At 49.5% G+C, this 22,513-nt stretch overlaps 1 pseudogene; it reads right to left on the bottom strand.

Annotated features, from left to right (window-relative positions):
- Positions 1-1,259: 1,259 nt before the first annotated feature.
- LOC114907556 lies at positions 1,260-19,706 on the bottom strand (annotated as a pseudogene).
- Positions 19,707-22,513: the final 2,807 nt, after the last annotated feature.

Below are 22,513 nucleotides of genomic sequence, written 5' to 3' on the forward strand. Positions count from 1 at the left end.
GGGAAGGGAGGTTCCTGGCCTCTCGGCCTTGTGCTCCCAGAACTGTGGTTCCAGAGGACCCTCTCTCCTTTCCCTGCCTCATAGGGTACCTGAAACCCCACCGTCAGTGTAGCAGTCTTTGCATCCTCTCACTTCCACACACACACACACACACACACACGCTTTATTCAATCACATTTATTTATAGAGCATGTCCTTGTGCCAGGTAGCGTGCTAGGGGATGAGGATGCTTGCAATTACATCTGACCTGAAAAAATGCCCTAAACCTTAGCAGACAAAGCTTCACCCTAGAGCTTCATTAGAGCTTCCCAACAGCGGAGGAGACCTTGTAGGTGGAGGGATGGGACTTTGGGAGTGTGCAGGGCGAGGGTGAGGGAGGACATTGGGAAAAGAACTTGTCTGACTTCAACTTAGAAACCTGTTTATTGAGCAGTTAATGTGTCCCAGGAACTTCACTGGGGCCTCAAGAGAGGTAATACATAGTGTGACTGCGAATCCTGGGTCTTCAGGGGTGCATCACCCAGGGGAGATCTCCTGCTTTTCTGAGAGGCATTGCAGTATTGAGGGCAGAACCCGGGTTTGTGGTCACAAGAATGGAATACTGGTCTGGCAGGTTGTCTGGTTAGCTGTGATCTTGGGGAAGTCAATTTATCCCCAAACCTCATACCTTCTGTGGTAGGGGAAGGAGTTCTCTGTAAAATGGGAGTTGTCATAACTACCCTGCTGCTAAGAGCAGATGAGATAATTGTGGCTGCACCTTGTAGACTCTGGACAGCTGTAGATACTTATTCTATGGATCTATATTTAGTACCTGCTGTCAGACGTAATTTAACTGGGGGTCAGTTAACACAGTGGACAGAAATCCCTGTCCTTGTGGGGATTTCAGTGGGGGAGGATGGATGATGAATGAACAAATAGAGTGTCCATGGTGTCAAGGGCTCTGGAGGAAAATACAGCAGAGCTGGGGGTTAGGAAGGACTGAGGGAAAGGGTGCTGCTATTTATATAGAATGGCCAGAGAAGGTCTTTTAATAAGTGACAGAGTGGTGCTTGAGCTGGAGCTAAAGGAAGTGGGGAAGGAATCACAGGGTTATCTGGGGAAAGAGCATACCATGTGGGGGAGACTGTAGGTGCAAAGGTCCTGAGGTAGGTATGTGCTACAAAGAGTATCAGGGTTACTAATGAGGGGAGAACCAATTGCTGAAGTTTCAGGCATCTTTTTTTTTTTTTTTTTTAAGCAGAACAAGAAGTTTATTACTCTCACTCAGTAGTTGCTGGGAGCTTTGATGTTAAGTTGTACATAATTTGAGAAATACCAGGAATCTTCTTAATCTCGGTGACCGTCTTTAACACCACCTCTACAGGGATCTCAATGCCAAGGGTTCCAGGTATACCAGTCATGAAATCACTAGTAATAAAGGTTCGAATAACCATGGCTCTCTGGCATGAAGGATGCTTCTGAAGTGGGTCCCGATCAAAATGTAAAGGTGTCAAAATCACCGGCATCTGGCTGACTTTCCCAGCATACCCAGACTCCCTGAGAACGTTATGGGCCTCAAAATCAGCTTGGCGTAAAGTAGTGAGCACCCCTGTTGTCAAGAAAGTGGGGGTAACTTCTGTAGGAGGTTCTTTAACTGGTGGGCCAAATATATAGACAACTCTGTTAATGTTGTGACACAGGCGAGGTATAAGTCTAGCCAGGAAAATTGGAGATTCCCAGTCAGGCTCATCCTTACTGGAGATTCCACACACATAACTGTAAGAACGACAGTCACCCCGCACACCCACAGTTTTAACTGGTAGCAGGAAGGCATTCAGTGAATGCAGACTTGTAATTTGCACCAGCTTCTCCTGAGCCTCTTCAGTTGTGCAGGCTTTGACTCTCTGTAATAGTGTATGTGGCTTTATAACGCTTGCAAAAAAATCAGCTACTATTTTCAAAATATTGTTGGTTTCAGGAAAATCCTTACAAATGTAAGGTTCCTCAGCACATATTACTCTGATTGCCAGGCTCGGACCTGGGAATGGATGCCTGGAAACGAACTCTTCCGGAAGTCCAAATTCTCTGCCTAAGATCCTTACTTCGTCTTGATGAAAATCTTTCAAAGGTGCTATGACTTTTCCCTCCTCTCTCAACTTTCTGATAAGCTCTGTGTCGTTATAGTGTTTATTTTATTTTTTTTTGTGACTTAAAACATTTTATTTTTTAATGTTTTAAACATCTTTATTGGGGTATAATTGCTTTACAATGGTGTGTTAGTTTCTGCTTTATAACAAAGTGAATCAGTTATACATATACATATATCCCCATATCTCCTCCCTCTTGCGTCTCCCTCCCACCCTCCCTATCCCACCCCTCTAGGTGGTCACAAAGCACCGAGCTGATCTTCCTGTGCTATGCGGCTGCTTCCCACTAGCTATCTACCTTAGGTTTGATAGTGTATATAATGGGTTTTGATGAGTTCAGCTTTGCCACTTGCAACAAGGGATGCACTTTCAATTAGATCAGGCCATAAAGTACCTTGGGCAAGGAAGACCTCCTCTGGTTTCAGGTTCATTTCTCCAACTACTTCATTGGCAATCTTGACAAAAGTAATCCCAATGATTTTTCTTTTCTCCTCAGGACTCGTAGTCATTTTAAGGTTTTGCTAATTGTCTTTCGTGGAGATCTGTCTTCATCTGATATTGGTAGAGCTGTTGTTCCATTGTAGAAAGAATGAACGGCATTTATCACTTTGACTTGAATTCCAAGCTTTTTGAGGGCCCCTTCGACAGACTGACATTCTCGTTTTCTCATAAAGCCATTATCAATGTGCACAGCAATGACTTGACCTTGGTTTAAAGCACGATTCAACAAAGCTGTGCAAACTGTTGCGTCCACTCCACCACTGAGCAAAACCAAAACTTTTGATGTGCCGACTCTCTCTTTGATCTCTTGAGTGCACTCAAGTTCTCTGTTCTGCACAGTGAAGGTCCCACTGCACCCAGATATGTCGAAGAGGAGATTCTTCAGTATTACTTTCCCATTTTCTGTAAGACCAACTTCAGGGTGGAACTGGACTCCATATAATTTTCTAGATTCATTTGCTCTACCTGGTAGTGTTGGAGGGTCTCCTGCAGAGGCGGGGGGTGGCTGTGGCTCACCGTGGGGACAAGGACACTGGCGGCAGAAGTTCTGGGAAGTACTCCTTGCCTTGAGCCCTCCCAGTGTCTGCCATTAGCCCCACCAGAGAGCTGGGTAGGCTCCAGTGCTGGGTCACCTCAGGCCAAACAACCAACCGTTTCAGGCATCCTGATAGCTACTTTTTCAACACAACCATGATTTAAAATTATATTAAATTATTATATCAAAAAGAAATGTAATATATGTTTGCAACCTATTACTTTGTAACTATTTAGCTACATTCTAATTCTGTGCATTTTACTCGGATCCATGCGCTTCAGGTTATTTACATCTATTGTAGGCATACAGTGACATTGCCATGTAGTAGAGGGAACTGCCCATCCATTCTCAACTCCGCATTCAGTGAGGTCGTGTCAGGAGCTTGAAACCCGCCATGCTGGGAGTATTTACACCTTGGCAGTTGGCAGACACTGTGAATCACAGTTGCGCCTCTCCTCCTCCCAAGAGCGGATTGTGAACATTTTCCAACCTACCAAGGCTGCAGCTCCCTGCAGGGCAGATCTGAGGCAGGAGCTCCCTTTCGAGTCTGCTCTCAGATGGTCCCCGAGTCTGGAGGAGGAGGTGGGGGCTGGTGCTGAGGAGAATCTCAGGGTGTGGTAGAGGCAGTCAGGGTGTGCTGGGCAGGACCTCCAGCCCCACCCCGTCCCTGGGCCCCCATAGTACTCCTGGAGCTGCCCCTACTGCATTATTGTCTCTCAGTCCCCACTTCCCTAGCGGACTGCAGCCAAATCCTTATTCCCACACCGCAGTTCAGGAGGCATTCCAAGCTCCTTTGAGTGCCCAACCTTGAGCACGCAGTCCCCAGGGATAATGATAATGACAGCAATTTACAGTCATTGCTTTTAAAATTCTCTCAACAACCCTAATCAGGTAGACATGGTTATCTTCCTCATCTCATGGAAGGGGCATCTAAAGCACGGAGAGATGCAGTAACTTGTGCAAAGTTGCACAGCTGTTACCAAGTCCAAACTTGTACTGCTCGCCGCATGACAGGGCAATAAACTGAGAAACGAGTTGTTGGGACAAGGAATAGTGATTTTATTCAGAAAGCCAGCAAATGGAGAAGACGGCGGACTAGCTTCGCAGAGAACCATCTTACCCTCGTTAGAATTTAGGCTTCTCTTATAGTAAAAGAGGAGGGGGTGTGATTGATCCCTGCAGACCTCTTGGTGTCAGAATGCAGACCTCTTGGTGTCAGAATCCTTTGTCCTTGCAGCTGTTCCTGTAGGCCCAGTCACGATGTTCCTATAAACCTCTAACAAAACAAATGTTATTGTCTGTTCTGCAACTTTGTATCTCTATATGAATGGAACAGTGTTATACCTTTAAAGGTCAGAGCCTTGAGAATGGGCTATCCTGTATGTTTCAAGCTACAGGCAACATTCTTATCTTGTAGCAAAAGCAATGGAATGCAAAGGTGAAAGTAAAAGAAACAGATCCAATATGGAGTCAGATTTGTTCTTCCCTATTACACAACTAGTAAGTAGCAGTCTTAAGTTGAGCCCAGGCCACTGGCTCCAGAGTCTACACTGTTTGCCATGAAGCAACTCTAGGACATGAGAGGTAAGGGCCCTAAGCTCGGGGAGCTTATGCTGGGGTGGGGAGATCAGGAATATCTGGGCCTCCAGAGAGACAGATGGCATTTTGCTAGGAAAAGATGGCGATCAGAAGAGGGCATCCCAGGTGGAGGCAACCGACAGTGCAAAGGTCCAGAGTGTGGGGGAGAAAGGGCTGTTCAGGGAAGAGGGAATGGCCCCAGCTGCCTGTCACTTCTACGGCCTCGCCCACCCTGGAGAAGCCTGCCTTTGGGGCTTCAAAATGACAACCTTCCAAAAATAACTTATCTTCAGCTTTCTCTCTGTCTTTGCTCAGTGATTCACATGTTCCTCAAGGCGGTAGTAAAGTAGATTAGTTCCATAACACAGAGACTGGGGAAATTGTGCGTGCCCACGTGTGTGTGTGTGTGTGTGTGTGCACACGTGTGTGCGTGTGCACGCTGGGGTGGGAGGTGGCAGGGAGGAGACCTGGTAGAGTGAATGTGGCATCTGGCTTGGGATTAAGCATTTTCCTCAAGTCTGTTCATTACCTGCCGTGAGCAAAGCCAAGTGGTAGAGGCTGGTGAGGGCAGGGCAGGAGGGGTGTGCCTGGTTGTTCTCGACGTGCTCTCTAAGTAGCTCAGAATCTGCTGTCCTGGTCACTCTCAGGAGGTTAATGAGACAATGAACATCTCTGGGTCAACTGTTATGTTATCCAGCATCCTTTGTAAGAGCCATCTATGCAATCAGTCCCTCCTGGAAGGACAGACTTCTCTTTCTGAGCTCTGAGCAGAGACTACCCTCTTTGCAGGAGAAATTTCATCTCTCCAGATGAGTCTGTTGGCCTCTTTTTATCTGCTCCTGTGAACTATATAACCTAAGCGTCCACATCTAAGGGATTGCATCCTGTAAATTTAACGCTGCTCTGTGTAATGAGTTCCAGAAAACAGAGAAGCCCCAGTGGAAATTTCCATTGAGGTTCAGCACAACCATTCTTCCCGGAAACATACTCTTGGACAAGGTAATAGGAATCCTTGTTTGCCTGGAATCTTAAAGAGAAGAGTGCTGGTGGGAGGAGCCCAGGGACTCTTGTTTCTCCAGAAGTTTCCAGAGGTTTGGAAGACCTTGCGGTCACTGACCGTTCTGGCAATGAGCACGGTATCTGCAGAACTGAGGATTCATGGTTGAGAGACGAATGAACTCAAGCCCGCGCCCTTTTGAGCACAGCAGAGGAGGAGTTAGGAATAAGCACCACTGCATTCAGGGTGGACTGGTGGTGAACACACGGGGTGCATGCGTCCAGAGGCTGAGTGTGGAGGGACTCCCTGCCTGAGGGTCAGAGGTGAGCCTTCTGCAAGGTAGTTATTGGTTCTGGATCTAAGAGGTCAGCAAATCTCCCCCAAATGAGAGCTCTTAACTACAATGTATTTTCCCTTTTGCCTGGGCTACCAGGACATTCACAGGGAAAATTAGTGTTCAGCTGGTGACTAGACATTTCAGGTACGTGACATATCTATTATTGGAAGCTTTGGGTCCTTGTTAAAATTGTGCTGGGGGAGAAAAAAGAATGGAGGCAACATATAACACTAAAATAGAAGTGTTTTTTCAGAATTAATCTTTAGCCTCAAAGAGTGACTCTTCGTGAGGCCCTGGAGAGGAGAGGGTGGGGAACCACACAGTCAGTCAAGGGAGTCTTTGCACCCCTCTGCCTGGTGTGTGGTGTTCCTCTGCTTCCCTCATGCTAATCCTCACATGGCACCTCTAATAAGCCCGCACCCCAGACAGTTCTAGGCCCTCCACGTTCTCCAGGCTGTCTCCTATCCAAGCCCATTCATTTGTTCATCCATCAGTCCATCGATCTATCCACCCCCCACCCCCCTCCACTCGCAGCAAACACTGAGCACTCTTCCTCTGTCCCAGGACAGGGCTATGCATTGACTAAGAATCGGGATCTGCCTTTCAGTAGCCTTTGCATCCAGTAAGGGAGAAGATTTACCAATGGGTAAGTTCAAGAGATGTTAGGACAGTGGAATAGTAGTCAATTTAGGGTTCAGAGAAGAGGGAGCATGGACTTTGGGACCAGGCTGTCCGGGTTTGGAATCCTGGCTTCATCACTTATTAGCTGTGTGACCATGGGCAAATTACTTAACGTCTCTGTGTCTCAGCTTTCTCAGCTGTCAAACGGTATTCCGTTGGACCTGCCTCAGAAGGTTGTCCTGGTTATCTACCGCTGCCTAACAAAGTACTCGTGCCATTTTATTATACCTCATGATTTTGTGGTCAGTTACTCAGGCAGGGCTTGGCTGCTTGGTGCTTTTGCCCCACGTGGCATCAGCTGAGGTCACTCAATGGTACTTCAGCTGGAAGGTCCCAGATGGCTTCACTCACGTGTCTGGCACCTCGGCCAGGATGGCTGAAAGGCTGGGTCCAGCTGGGACTGTCCACTAAAGCACGTGGATGTGGTCCCTCCAGCATGGCAGTCTTGGACTAGTCAGACTCCTTCCATGGAGGCCCAGGGCTGCCAAAGAGAGTGCGCCAAGAGATGGAGGTGGAAGTTGCTAGTGTCTTCAGGTCTGGTCTAGAAACTGGCACAGTATCACTTCCACCACATTGTGCTCATCAAGTGGACCCAGGGCCTGCCCAGGTTCAAAGTGAGAAGACTTAGACTCAAACTCTCCAGTGGGAAGAGTGGAAAGGATTTGTGGCCATTCTTGAAGCATCACAGTTACCCAAAGATGAAATGAGTTAATATGCGGAAAGCAGCTAGAGCAGTGACTGACAGCAAAAGGGACATACAAGTGTTTGTCGTTGTTGCTTTAATTACCGCCCCTGGGCTGAGTCTTAATAGATGAGTCTGTGCTCTCTTGACAGACAGCCATGGGGAGCTGGGGAATGGTGGGTTTCAGATGGATGGTGTTATTCGCACGTGGTCGTGTTTCGTGGGCAATCTTGTGAGAGTCCTGGTCTTTGCTAATTCAAAGTAGATGATCAGACCTACTGATATATGCAAAACATGTAAGTGACTGCTAACGAACAGGTCTCACATCCCTCCCAGGGACAACCAGGGACCCAGCCTGGTGGGAGACCCAGAGGGCAGGATGGCTTGGAGGCCAGCCCCCTCACCCAGGGCACGTGGGCTCAGCTCCGAGGTGCTCACAGACCCAGAAACACACAGATGAGCAGACACGGCTCTGGGCCGCCTGCCTGGGCTCCCCCTCCCAGAGCCCACCGCTTAATTGGAAAGGGCCATTTCAACATCTTAGCAGAAAATGGAGTTTTTCTTTCCTTGATGTCGTGATTTGACTGGGGGTTAGCAAAGCATCAGTGAATCCTAAATGTCTATTTTAAAAAATCAAGCCTTCATTTCAGCTTGGCACAGGGCTCTGCTCTCCCTTTGTGGGAGGAAGATAAAACGCTTTCATGCACGTCCTTCTGCCTTGAATGCGGGCTGGTTAAACATCTCTGGTAATGGCTGGGCTGTGCCAAAGATTTTCTCTCTTCCCAGTAGCAGTTCCTGCCTTTAAACGGCTTCCACGGGGAAGAGCCATAACACACATGCAGAACAGAGGCTGAGAAAGGCTTCCAGGAGGAGGGCTTGTTTCCGAGGGGCAGGTGCAGCCGTGGCTTGAGCCAAGCTCGGGCCCTCACATCAATTACCTTATGTAATCCTTACTAGGCTGCGGTGAGGGGTGGGGGGAGAAATGAGGGTTATTTTTACTGCCCTTTATAGTTGAGACATCTGGAGCCCAGAAGGGCTGAGTGGACCGGACCATCCAAGGTCACACCCCTGGCGGGGTAGAGTGGGGGCAGAGCAACTCCTACCCAAGCGTGTCTGACTCTGTGTTTTTACTCTGCCAGGAAACATGGGGGTCCTCCCCCACCTCCTCGTCATTCCCTTCACCCCATTACTAACCCTTGTACAGATGCAGACCCACTCTGGCGGGGGCCCCCCACTCTGAGCGGACCAGTGGTGGGTGCCACAGCTTGGTGATGTGATTTACCTAGGAAGACCCCAAAGCATGGCATGTACTGACTCTGAATGAGAGCACAGAACCAGGGTGGGCGCACAGGGTGTGCTGAAGGGGAGGGAAGGGGGCGTTTTGAGAGCCCTAGAGGAGGGGAGGGAGGATGGCAGAGGACACCTCATGGTGCCATTCTGAGAGCCAAGAGCTGTGGGTCCACAGCCCAGCCATTTCACTGAGGCATCACTGCATGGCCTTGGAAAAGCCTTGTCTCCACCAGCAGCCTCAGGCTCTTCATTTTAAGGTTGAGTGACTGTGCTTTAGGCTTTCTGATGTCCCTTTCAGTCCTGAGACTCTGGGAGTTTATCAGTGCTGCTAAGCACAGCTGTACAGGTTGTGCACTGCACAACTCCAGGTAGGTGCCACTGGCAGACTGCAGTGTGAGTCTGCATCCCATTCCACGGTCCTGGAGTCTGTAAATGGGGATATAGATAGGACATGAGATCAGAGAAGAGGGGAGAAGTTCCAAGCAGAGGGTGGCCTGTGACCACATTTTTCTCCAATCAAGAGCCAGACAAGTATTTATACTGCACAAAGGAGTGGTCACGTAGGTGTGTCTGGACCTGATTTAAAAGCACAGTGTTGGTCCACTAGGGAGAGAGCCCTTTGACGGGTCTAAGATGTGGGGCCTCCAGTTTTCAGAGGCAGCTTCCTACGGGAAGTCTTCCCTGACAGTCCTGTAAGCGTGAGGCTCCTCAGCCACGCTGCCTGCAAGGATTTTGTATTTGGTTAGTACCTGCTGATAACTATTGCCGCAAGGAAAACAACTGCGTCTCCCCTCAGACCGGGGCTCCCCGAGGGCGGGGCCGCGTCTCCCCTCAGACCGGGGCTCCCCGAGGGCGGGGCTGCGTCTCCCCTCAGACCGAAGTTTCCCTGCCATCGGAAAGTGTGTCTCCGTCCTTCATTCATTCATTTGATATTGACCGAGGACCTATTTAGTGCCAGACACTGTTCTAGGCTCTCAGAACATTATACTGATAAACAGCAAACAATTCTTGCCATTGCTAAGCGCTAAGAAGCAGGGTTGTGTGACTGGTTCACCCGGGGTGTTTTGGGAAGGCCTTTCTGAGCTGCGAGATCCAGCAATAAGGAGGAGACAGGCGTGGGAAAGTCTGGGTGAAAAGCATTCCAGGCAGAACCAACCACAGGGCAAAGGCCCTGAGGTGGGAGGAAAAGAAAGGTCAGGGTGTCTGGGCATAGCGAGGGCCTGACTACCATCCCGTGGGGTCTCCCGGAGCTTTCTGTGGCTTCTCCGTGGTATGGGCTCTGGGCTCTGTCCCCTGCCCGCCTTCCTCTGCTGCCCCAGGATATCACGGAGGAAGTGTCCTGCCAGCGCGATGCCCTTCCTGCAGCCGCCCCCGGCCGCCCGCCTCTCCAGCCACGCTCTGGACTCCCTGCCCCCAGCCTCCTTGCTATTGCAGACCTGGTCCCCTGAGCTCAGCCCCTCGTGTCCTGTTCCTTAGAGCCATCTTAAGCAAGCAAAGAGAAAACCTCCTTGACCTGAATTTTGGATTTACAGACAGGGTGCCAGAGAAACATGTAGCTGGGCAGATTCAGGAAGGCCCTCACCTCCAGTCGTCCCGACTTTCTCCAGCCCCCCAGTACAGACATCCTATAACAGAGGCCAGTAAGTGCCTGGCCTTGTCATGTCCCCCGCAAATGGGCCGTTAAGAGGCCAGGCTGGGAAGTCACACTGAGCCATTGTTGAAATCTGTCGAGTGATTTCACCTCTCAGGTCCTCCGTTTCCCCAGATGTAAAATGGGAATAATGGCACGTACTAGGTAGAATTGAAATTGGATAATAGATACTTGGGAGGGTAATGCTTGATTAATTATTGATTACTGTGGGTAATGCTTATCGTTTGTGTGCCAGGCACCATTCTTCATTTTTATAAGCAGTATCTCATTTAAGCTTCATAGCCCAATGAGGCAGGCACGTTATCATCCCCATTTCTGAAATGCAGACACTGAGGTACAGGGAGGCCACCCAGCTGTTCAGGAAAGCTACTGGAGAGTGGTCCACAGCCAGGGCTGGCACTGTCTCCCTAGTGGATGTGTTGAGATATGAGTGTGTGGTTTTGGGTTGTCACAGTGGCTGGGGCCATCTTGCAGGGTTGGGGGACAGTGGGGATTCCTAGTGAATGTGCCCCCTGGGGCAATGTGTGGACTAGTCCTACACAGGAAGAACTGACCACCCCAAGTGCCAACAGACCCCTGTTTTGAGAAACACTGATTCCAGAACTACCCCTCATTAACAGAAGAAGGATTGAGTCCCAGGTAAGGTAACTAGTAAAGGCTCACCTGATGCATCAGGGCAGAGCTAGGACCGCAGCCACATCCTCACCTCGACCATCATTTCACGGCGCAGAGCCCACGCCAGAATTTGAACCACGTTCAGGGTCAGGCCAGCTGGCAGCACTGGGCTGGTGTGTCCCTCAAAAGCCACCGGGTGTGGCCTGTGATCCCCTTTCCCAGCCTGAGGAAGGACCCCCTCACCCAGCCCTGGCTTGAAAGGTGATTTTGGTTTTTTTGCAGTACGCAGGCCTCTCACTGCTGTGGCCTTTCCCGTTGCGGAGCACAGGCTCCGGACGCACAGGCTCAGCGGCCATGGCTCACGGGCCCAGCCGCTCTGCGGCATGTGGGATCTTCCCGGACCGGGACACGAACCCGTGTCCCCTGCATCGGCAGACGGACTCTCAACCACTGCGCCACCAGGGAAGCCCGCTCCTCTCATTTTGGGTGTGTGTGTTTGTGTGGGCAGATGGACTGGCTCTCCTCTCTTCTTGCCCCAGGGAGTTGGTTTGTTTCCCACTTGGTGGGAATACCACCACTGTACCCCTGGCCTCTGTCTATCCAGCTCTCAGGCCACAGGTGGATCCTGGAGCATCCACTGCCTATGAAATCTGGGTTGGGGAACATCTGCTGAATCCTCTGTCCCCAAACCTCTTCCTGAGATTTCCTTGCCATTCATGTGCTTGAAATTTTACCATCAGAGATTCATTTCTTTGTGACCTGGCCTGGGGTGGTGGGTGGGTGATCCCTCTTTTCTTTTCTTGTTCCCTAATTGAATCAGGATTATTTTCATTGTAAATGACAGAACACTTAGCTTGGTCTCAGTTGATATAATTGAATGAATTATTGAAAAGTTCAGATAATTGAAAAGACTCTGGCTTCAGGCATGGTTTGATCCAGGGGTTCTCCTTGTTAGCAGGACTCTGGCCCCATTTTGTTGTGATTCCCTGGGCTCCACTCTACTCCTGGGTCAGTTTTCTCTTCTGACCACCCTCCCCCCAATCCCACCACATTGGTGGCTACAGAACCATCTGGAGATAAAACAGCTTCTCTCTGAGAGGTTCTGATAAAAGAAGAAGGAGCTTTGGAGAAGTCCCCCACCCCATACATCTCATAACTCATTGGCCCAAACTGGGTTATGTATTCCCTCTACTTCCCTCCCCCAGCAATCACTGTGGCCCAGGTGATGGAATCAGTTATCCCTGGGCAGTGTCATCATATTTATTACATAGCAAACTATGGTCCTTGGGCAGAGAGAACCTTCAGACCGTAATGCAGACCTGCAAGCTGGGGGAGGGAAAGGGGCAGGAACGCCTCAGACCACCATTCACCAGGTCACGCACAACGGCAGCATCTCAGGCCGCCCAATGGGGAGCTCCCCAGCAGACTGCCCATTAGACGAGTCCGGCTCCGGGCAGAAATGGCCAAGCCCCAGCACCTGCCGTGCTGGGTCACTGGCTGGCCCTGACTGGGAGGAACTGGCCTGAGCTCCAGAACTGAGGTGGCCCCTGAAGGTGCTATAACCGGAGGCTCTCAGCTAACTGCCCTCCTATCACTGAACAGGAAATTCCTCCTTGAAGAGGGATCTGAGAGGCATGCCTCCACAGCCACCTCGCAGCTAGGAAATAAACCAGGACTCAGACTCCAGGGGTCTGGGGCCAGACGCCTGTGTACTTAACCCCTTGGCAGACAGTGGTGGGGGGGTATAAGGAGCACAGCGTTAGTCTTGGGTATCCTGGCTGTGCCATCACCAGCTATGTGTCCTTGGGCAAGTCACTACATTCATTCATTCATTTATTCCAGCACTTAGCATTTGCTGAGCGTCAAGCCATGTGCTAAACCCCAGGAATAAATGCAAGGAATCACAGGTTCTGCTCCAGCAGATTGCTGGTCTGGGAATAGGGTGTTGGACCTGTGCAAGCTGGGACACAGGCACTGTTGTCCATCCCACTTCGTGCAGAGGTGGCCTGTTCTCTCTCCAAGCTACCTCTCTGCCATGAGGCTCCGTGGCTTATTGACCTTGGGGCAGGGTTTATGCCTGGGGGTCTGGATACAAGGGCTTTGGCACTACAGACCCCAGGGCAAGTCCTCCATCTTTGCTTTTATCCAGACACAGCACGTCCAAGCAGAGAGCCAGGCCAGCTGGGCAGGAACCATCAGTTAAACAATAGACATTCACCAGCTGATGGATGAGTCTAAGAGAAATCAGCAAACTCTCATTTAAAAAACCAAGCACCCAGAATTTCCCAAGTCCTTTTCCTTACCCAGCCAGCCAAGATGCATGACCTTGAAGAGGTCCCTTATCTTCCTGCAAATTATTGCCAGGAAAATCTATGGCCAATTAAACAAGCAAATGTTCCCCTTGCACTTTTTACTTTCTCTTAAATAAGCTCTGGCCTGACCTATGGGAGAAGATGCTGGACTCACCTGTTCCCTTCATCAGACTAAATATTTCCCTGATGGCACAGACACCAGGGCTTGGTTATTAAATCAGCAAAACCCAAACGCTCCCAAGATAAACTCCTGATGATGTGATAATAGCAGTCACCCTGTAGAATCCCACCTGTGCCTATCAGCAGTGGACATGTCATAAGCGGCGGGCATCCTGGTTAAAACAGCCCAACAGGTAATTTGCTGATTTACGGCTCAGGTGCTAAAGCACGAATGTCAACAGGCTCCAGTGGCCAATGGAAAAACACAGTGCAAAATGCTTTTCCTCACCTTCACCAGGGAAAGTCCCAGAAACGCTGAGCATCCCTGGTCTTCCTCTCCTACTCCAGCCACTTTGGGCCAGTGTGAAGGAAAATATACAGACTGGAGGGTTGCGGTGATCTCGGAGACGCAGGAGTGAGTGGTGGTGTGAAGCGAGATCTTAATTCCCTGCCCAGGAATTGAGCCTATGTAACCTGGATGAAAACCGGAAATCCTAGCCCCCACACCCCCTGGCTCTTGCCCCCAGTAAAAAATGCACTTCTCATGGAGGCAAAACTGTAAAAACAGGTACAAAGTTTATTTTTAGAGACACAGCACAACAACACGTGGGAGAGCACACAGAGAAACCGTTTGTTTAGTTAAGAGAGAAGCGAGGCAGAGATCCCCACCCGGAGAGAAAGGGTGTGGGCGTTCTCCCTAAGGAGGAGGGGTGCAGTAAAGAGGCGGTTAAATCATTTATGCAGGGCGGTTCTTCCGGGTCTTTGTGCACCTTTGGCCAATTATCTGGTTTCTTTTTCCACACCTGACCCGCCTTAGGAGCCTCCCCCACATATGTGTGCAACTTTTTTCCAAGATGGATTTCAGCCCAGAGGCCTATGGGATGGCCTTAGCATCACATTATTATGGGGTGGTTCCACCTCCTTTTTGACCCCCAAGGAGCCTTTCTGCGCATGTGCAATACTTCCCTTGCCCCAAGGATGGGAAATGTATGACCTCTTGATCTTTTAACAGGGTTTAGTCCTACTCCGTCCCTGCCATAAAAATGTCCAACGTCTGGTTATTTACCTTATTTCTGTTGCTAGGTTTTATATCGAGGTGCAGATCTCGAGATATAGAGAGGAGTCAGGTCATAAATATGTAGTCCTGGAGCCCGTTTGTCTCTTGTTCCAGAAATGTAAACAGGGGGCTGGTAATGAATGTCTGGCCTGAAGCCCAACTTCTTCTCACCCCAGAAAGTGTGAACAGGAAGCCAGTTGTAAATATCTAGCCTGGAGCCCGTCTATCTCCTGCCTTAGCAGGGGGCATAATTTTTTTCCTAAAACGAGCCATAACCCACCACCTACCCTCTCCCCAGCTCTGCCTGTTGGGCAGATGTGCTACGGTGACTACTGCCCACTCCTCACTGTGCCCACCCTTCAAGGGTAATTGTCTGTTTATTCTCCTCTTTCAGTCTCTGCCTGTCTTATTCTCTCTCATCTGCTTCTTCTCTATCCCATCTTTTTCTCTCTCCTCCTTTTCCTGAGGTGGGTCTTCCGTGACTTTCCATTTTAACACGCTCACATCAGGAAGTTCTTTCTAAACCCTGGGCCAGACTTGGGGGTGTTTCCCTAACCCTAGGCCGGTCTTGGCGTGTCTGAGTCACATTTCCCCTCTTGCCCACACAGGGACTGTCCTTGCGGTGGTGATCCCAGCCTGGTCCTAGTGAAAGTTCAGGCTCCCCCAGCAGGCAGATGGAGAGCAGCCCAGAGCCACCGCCAGCCCTCAGAGCAGCTCTGGGTAAACTAGAAAAGAGGTGCCCCTTCTTCGAGGTAGAGGTAGCTCCCGTGTCAGGGTGCACATCCCAAGGGCTTCAGCCCCGTGCTACCCCTTGGCCAAGCACCCTGTATGCAGCACGTGGAAGACAGGGCTGCCAGGACCTATTTCTCTGTGAGACGCAGCTCTGGGGATGGGGACAGAGGGATGGCTGTGGACTAAGTGGGTTCTTCCCAACTGCTACAGAGGCAAAGTCCAGAGTGACCATCTGCAAAGGCTAGTGGCCATGGATTTCCCTGGGGAGCTTGCTTAACAGGCAGATTGCTGGCCCTGCACCCGGGGAACCTGCTGCAGCGGGTTTGGCCTGGGCCCTGAACCGAGCTCCCCGGGTGATTCTGATGCAGCCCATACTCTGAGAGTCCCCGGTTCCCCAGAGCAGAGCCTTTGCAGATTTGTATCCCAAGAATGAACACATTTTACCTCTCACCCCCAAAATAAGGGTATTAATTTGTAAGTTTTATACATGTAATACTGAAAGCTACGACATGAAGTAATAGAAGGAAAACATTTTTTAAAGGTAAAAATAAATACAAATAGGAATTGTACTATTTCCTCCCTGCCCCCCCTCAATTCTGCTTTCTAACCCTCTGTGCTCCCCACTTTGGAGGCCATGGCCACAGGGACTGGGAGAGGAGATTCAACCACTGAGAATGATGCCGAAAACTCAGCCTCTGTGCACAAGTGCCGAATTGAGCCTCAGAGACGGAGTTCTGGGTGAAGTAGCAAAGAATAGCTTTATTGCTTTGCCCGGCAAAGAGGGACACAGCGGACTCATGCCCTGAAAAACTGTGCATCCCAACCTGGGAGAATTTGGTGAGGAGTTTTATAGCAAGGGTTCAAGGGCGGAGTTGCTGATAAGGGTCAGAGTGGGAGGGGGGGTTGCTGCAGTCCTTTAATCTGGTCTCAGGTGGTCTCCTGATGAGCTTTTCAAGGTTATCGAACTGTGATCTTCTCTGGAATGAATGCTGACGACTTCCATTTGTTGGGGGTTTTAGATCTGTAAAGAGCTCAAGATATTTTTATGTGTATCTCTTGAGGCGGCACTAGGACCCTGCTTCAAGGCTGCCCTGTTGTTTCTTGCCTGCTCCTCCCTTCTCTCTGCATCCTCTCCCTTCCCTGGTTAGCAACTGTTTGAAAGGTTTCCAGGCCCAGGAGCCCCACAGGGTCACGCTCAGTTTCAAGATCATGAGTCATCTCCCCCTTATGGGAGGAAAACGAGGAGGGTTTCTCAGGAGGAAACCCAGACGCTTATGATCAGGGTGAAACCTCAGGCTCCCCTTCCCTCCACTGTGAATTCCTCGTGATTCTGCTGCCTTTGGAGGGTGTGGGGAGCTGTGGCGAGCCATAGTGGGGCACCCCCTGACTCCCGAGGTGCTCCCTGACTGCCCGTGCTGCAGGCCACGCTCCTTTCTCTCTCTAACGTTGGATTCCGGACACTGTGCTGTGAATCAGGCCTGTGCTGATTTAGTGGCGAGTCCTGTTTCCGGTGACATGCTTCCTCACCTGTGAGGTGAGAGGGGTGGGCTGAGTGATTGCTTGGTCTCCTTCCAGCCCCGACGAGCGAGGCTCCCATCAACCGTGGTGGCGCCATTCGTGAGTGGGAGAGTAAGTGGCGGCCTTGGAAAAGACTAGGAACGAAAAGGGGAAGCTGGTTAGTAAGGAGATAACCATATTCCAACCAGTTCTTTGGGAGAGAAAGGCATGGGAGGGTCAAGGGTCCCCACAGCAAAGGCAGCAGGACTTGGTCTAGGTGCTGCAAGCAGGATCGGCAGTCACTTCATCCGAATTCTAGTCCGGACTTTGCCTGGAGCAAGTTTCCTTGATCAATTACTTTTTTTTTTTTGAAGTATAGTTGCTGTACAATATTATATGTTACAGGTGTACAATATAGCGATTTACAATTTTTAAAGGTTATACTCCATTTATAGTTATTATAAAATATTGGCTATATTCCCCGTGTTGTACAATACATCCTTGTAAACCAGTTACTTCTTTTTCCTAACCTCAGTTTTCAAAAAAGCAGGATTGGGCTAGATGATCACTATGGATGCTACCATGGGTGTAGTCTAAAATGGACTTTTCCAAAATGCGGGCCATGAAAAAATTTTAATTATTTGGTGAGGCAGGGTAGGGCATGGCAGAATAGGAAGTTTCCTTGAAACTTTTGTTTCAGGTGTGTGTGTGTGTGTGTGTGTGTGTGTGTACGTGTACGTGTACGTGTGTACGCATGCGTACTGGGTCGCTGTGCCAGTCCATGTCCCAAGAGGAAACAGAAGACACACTTCAATGAGAATAATTGGCACCGGGCTTCACGGACTGTTTACAAAGGTGGAGAATAGGGAAAGCATGGATGCAGGACCAGGCGCTGGCAGCAGTAGGGCTGCTACCACCCCTGAGGCAGAAGGAACGTAGGGAGGGAGTGCTTTCCAGAGCCCAACAGGGGAGTCCTATAGAAAAGGTCACCTTGAGAGGAGCCACAGCCTTTTATGGAGGGACAGCCAGGCTGCTGCAACCCAGCAGGAAGGAAGCCAGGAGGGAAAATACCCCTAGCTTCACTCTCCATCCTTCCATGTCCTGCTGGAGCTACCCACTCGCAGAGCCTCCCAGAGGCCAGAGGGCAAGAAAGCCACGGGCGCAGTGCCCTACAGCTCCTGGGGCAGAGGGATCCCAAGGGGTGAGGGGACAATTTCCAGCCCAGGGAGATGTCACATCTATATCTTCCCATGGATTGCAGTCAAGTGCTCTTAAAAACCATCGTCCATTGGAGACAAAGGTGGCCTTGGGAGCCTGCATGGGTTTGAAGGCAGCCAGAATTAGGCTTGGATCCTGGCTCTGCCACCTGCAGGCTGCCTGACCTTGGACAGACTACTCACCCAAGGTGAGCCTTAGCCACCATACGTGTGAGAGCTGGGACCATGATGCTGGCTGTGCAGGTTGGCCACATGGGTTAGAAATAATAACTGAGAAATGCCAGGCACCTGGGACGTTCAGCATCACTCCTTTGCTCTAAGCGTGACAACAGGAATTAGTCACAGCCCTTTCTAAGCACCCGGGTGCCTGTCTCTGTTTCTTTAAGCAGCACCCTTGTACTGGATGGTCCTTCTTTCCTCTCCATCCTCGCCGCCCAGCCTTTGGTTGCTTCATTTCTTCTGCAAGCAATTGTTGATGAAATGATTTATAAATTACAAGGTGTTTACTGCTCTTGGAGAAAGCACAGGCCACTTATCAACAAAATTTACTGAGACATTAAGTGGTAAGAAGGACTAAAGCCCAAGGAAGGACCCAGAACGGGAGTAGCTTTCCTGGGGAGCCTGAGGTCAACGCATATTTTCACCGTTATTCCCACTTGCAGTGGCAGCTCCTGGAGGCGAGGAGCCTGCTCTGCTCAGAGGAAAGACAGCCAGGGAGCTTCCTTTGCACGTGCACTGTGACTTGGGTTGAACCTAAGGCCTCCCTTGCTCCTGCTCTGGGGGCCCAGTCCCTTTGATTTTGTTGGGGAAAAACACCCCCAAAATCAGTGTGTTTCTCTCCTTAACAAACACCGGGATTCCTTTTTCAGGGCAAATCAAACCAGACTGCTCAGGCTTCCATTAACTGACTACATCTTATCGGAGCCTCAGTTTCCTCAACTGGAGATGGTAACTCCTGCTTTATGGGATGGCTGTGAAGTGTAGAAATAAGTACCTAAAGAGCCTGGATCGAGTCAGTGAATGGAGATTCTGGTGGGGCCTCTGGGTAAATTCTCCCAAGGATAACAGCTCTGATCAGCCTCCCCAGGCAGCCGTGGCTCTTCCTCTGTAAGCAGGTCAGCTTGATTTGCAGAGATTCTCCCTTTGTTGATGCCACCGAAGGCTGCCTATGGCTCTGCTGAAAGGCAGTGATAATTACACCTGGTGTGGGATTGGGGGGAAGTGTGGTGGGAGACTGCTCTGCTGTGTGGTATGTGCTCATTTGCATTAAGATCAGAAGCATCGTGTGCCTGCGTGTGTGTGTGGGGGCGTGCACACACACACACATGTGCAAGACTGCAACTGAGGCTTGTCATTGGTGCTTTGGTAACAGATGCAGAGGATCAGGGGAGCAAACCAGGAGCACTGACTCTAAAGGGATGACACTACAAATGGCTCAGAGGACATCCTTGTCCTTCGATGACCGTCCTGGGTGCTGGCTGAGAGCAGGGTTCCAAAACCAGACCGCTCAGGCTGGGCTCTAATCCAAGCTTTACCGCCTTCCAGCTGGATGGCCTTGGGCAAGATACTTTAGCCTTTCTGTGCCTTGGTTTCTTTCATTGAAAATGGGGATAGAAGTGTGTTGTGATGAAGATTTCATGAGTCAGTACAGGTCAGGAGGCTACAGTAAGGCCGGGCACATACTAAGCAACATAAAATGCGTTACCTGTCATCACCGGCGTCAGCTTCACCCGCATCATCTCCCCTCTGCCTCTTCCATCGTCACTGTCGTCATTATCCTCTCCCTGAAACAGTTGTATAGTGAGAGGAAGCTTGGACTAGGGAAGGAAGAAGAACTAAGATTCAGTCAATTATCAGTATTATTATTTTTCCGAATATATTATTCCAAATGGGATGTGAGATAAGTCACAAACATTCTTACACTTCCCCAAAAGAGACAGAATAAAGTTCATGGGGAAATGTGGGGAAGCGAGGGCAAGATGAGTGTACAGAATGGCTCCGGGGGGATCCTGTAGAGTTTCTGGAAGTGGGCCGTTATTGTGGCTTTTCAGCTCCATAAAAATACGATCAGCTGCAAAACTCACTGACAAAGGGCAGTCAGTCGCTGAGTGGATGACCCCCGTCCCGCACAAACAGAAGGTTTAAGAAAAGAATTCAGATGACAAAGAGTACGTGCTATGAAATTCCCTTTATATAATAAGTACAAAAACAGGCAAAACTAATCCATGCAGTTCCAAGTCAAGATAATTGTTACCTTTGGGAGTGAGGCAGTGAATAGGAACATAGTAGGGGGAGGGTCCTGGGTATCCTGGTAATGTCCTATTTCTCGATTTGGGTGTGGAATTGTGAGAATTCATCAAGCTGTGCATTTATGATGTGTGTGTGTTTGTACGTATGTTTCACTGACAATTTCAAATAAAAGCGGTTGCTTGGTGGAAGCATAGCTTTTCAGTACACTGCATCTTTAAGTAACACTTTATTGTTTTTGTTTTTTTGTCTTTTTTTTTAGTTTTATTGAGGTAAAGTTGATTTACAGTGTTGTGTTAATTTCTGCTGTACAGCAAAGTGACTCAGTTATACATATATATACTTTTTCATATTCTTTTCCATTATGGTTTATCACAGGATATTAAATATATTTTCCTGTGCTATACAATAGGACATTGTCGTTTATCCCATAATAGTTTGCATCTGCTAATTCCAAACTCCCAGTCCTTCTCTCCCCCACCCACTCCCCCTTGGCAACCAAAAGTCTGTTCTCTACGTCTGTAAGTCTGTTTCTGTTTTGTAGATAAGTTCATTTGTATCGTATTTTAGATTCCACATAAAAGTGATATTATCTGGTGTTTGTCTTTCTCTGTCTGACTTATTTAGTGTGATAATCTCCAGGTCCATCCATGTTGCTCCAAATGGCACTATTTCATTCTTTTTTATGGTTGAGCAGTATTCCATTACACACACACACACACACACACACACACACACACACACACATACATACATACACACATATATATGTATATATAATCACATCTTTATCCATTCACCTGTCGATGGACATTTAGGTGGCTTCCATGTCCTGGCTATTGTAAATAGTGGTGCTATGAACATAGGGGTGCATGCGTCTTTTCAGATTATAGTTTTGTCTGGATATATGCCCAGGAGTGGTATTGCTGGATCACATGGTAGCTCTGCTTTTAATTTTTTGAGGACCCTCCATACTGTTTTCCATAGTGGCTGCACCAGTTTACATTCCCACCAACAGAGTAACACTTACTGGTAATGACAGAAATAGAGAGCTAGTCGTCGCTGACCGTGTGCTCTGTCCACTACACGTTTCCCTCACAGCTGTCCTGTGAGGTGGGGTGGCCCTCCACTTTTACAGACGGGACAGCTAAGGCTTAGCGAGGTTAAGTAACTTCCCTGCACCCCCAGAGCTCTTCCTGGCAGAACACACTGATTTGTGTGTCCTTCCCCCGCCTCCACCCCACACCTAACAGCGAACGCCTCTTAGATACAGCACAGAATCTGGCGCACAACTGAAGCTCGAGAAATGAGGGAAGGAGGGAGGGAGCAAGGCTTGTCATTGCATTGTCACCAGTCACCCAGTCTTGGCATTCTGAAATCATTTTTGTCTCCCCTCTAATTCCAATTGTACTTAAAGGCCGCGCCAAACAGCACGTAATTGCTTTCTGTTGCTAGGTCTAAAACGTTCTGTCACCCGGGCCTGCGCCTCCAAGCTGCACAATTGTTTGAAGTGATTGAGGAGCGAAGAGAGCTACTTCTGCTCCCCACGGGAGAACCTGGGTGGGAGAGGGAGGAGGGGCAGATGTGAACTAGGGTGGGGGAGGGGTGGGGGATGATGCCCGCACCCAGCTGCTTTCCACCTGCCCAACCGCTTAGCTTCTTAACCCGGCACCAGGAGGTAAAAGTGAGTGAACGGCCCCCAAGTGGGAACATCTCCTGCCTCACCCCACCCCAGGGTCTCGCTTCTGTCCCAGTCCTGTGCAGTGGCCCTTTCCCATCCTATTGGACTCTTTGTCTGAATTAAGGTCAACAATTAGCCCAATTTGTGGCCGATTCCTCACAGAGCCTGCATGTGCACTCTCCCTGCCGGAAGCCTATTTCTCCTGGGGAGACTTTAGTGGACAGCAAAAAGCTCCGGGTGGCGTCCCAGTCCTGGGGAGAAGGAACCCTCCTCTGATCCCAGAAGCTCTTTACACGTCCCTCTGGAATTGTTGGGGACAGGGCTTTCCTGCCCTTTGGGAGGATCGTGTCTTTCTGCCACTGCTTATGTTACACTGAGTCAACATTCAATGAATAATAAATTATAATAACAATAACTTGAGGAAATTTATGCCCTAGCTTCAACGGGGTCCAAAACATAAAGGGAAAACTCACTGTAAATTATACCCTGGGACTAGCAAGTGAATAATGCAGGCGGCTTTCCCCAGAGACCTCCAAATCAACTCATTTAAATTAATAAATCTCACTCTCCTCTGTGCCTGAATAACAGGCTTATTTATGCGTCTTGAAATTGCCCAAA

The sequence above is a fragment of the Monodon monoceros genome, unplaced genomic scaffold, assembly GCF_005190385.1.
Source record: "Monodon monoceros isolate NGI ecotype Baffin Bay Population unplaced genomic scaffold, NGI_Narwhal_1 Super_Scaffold_3, whole genome shotgun sequence".
In the NCBI taxonomy this organism is placed as follows: domain Eukaryota; kingdom Metazoa; phylum Chordata; class Mammalia; order Artiodactyla; family Monodontidae; genus Monodon; species Monodon monoceros.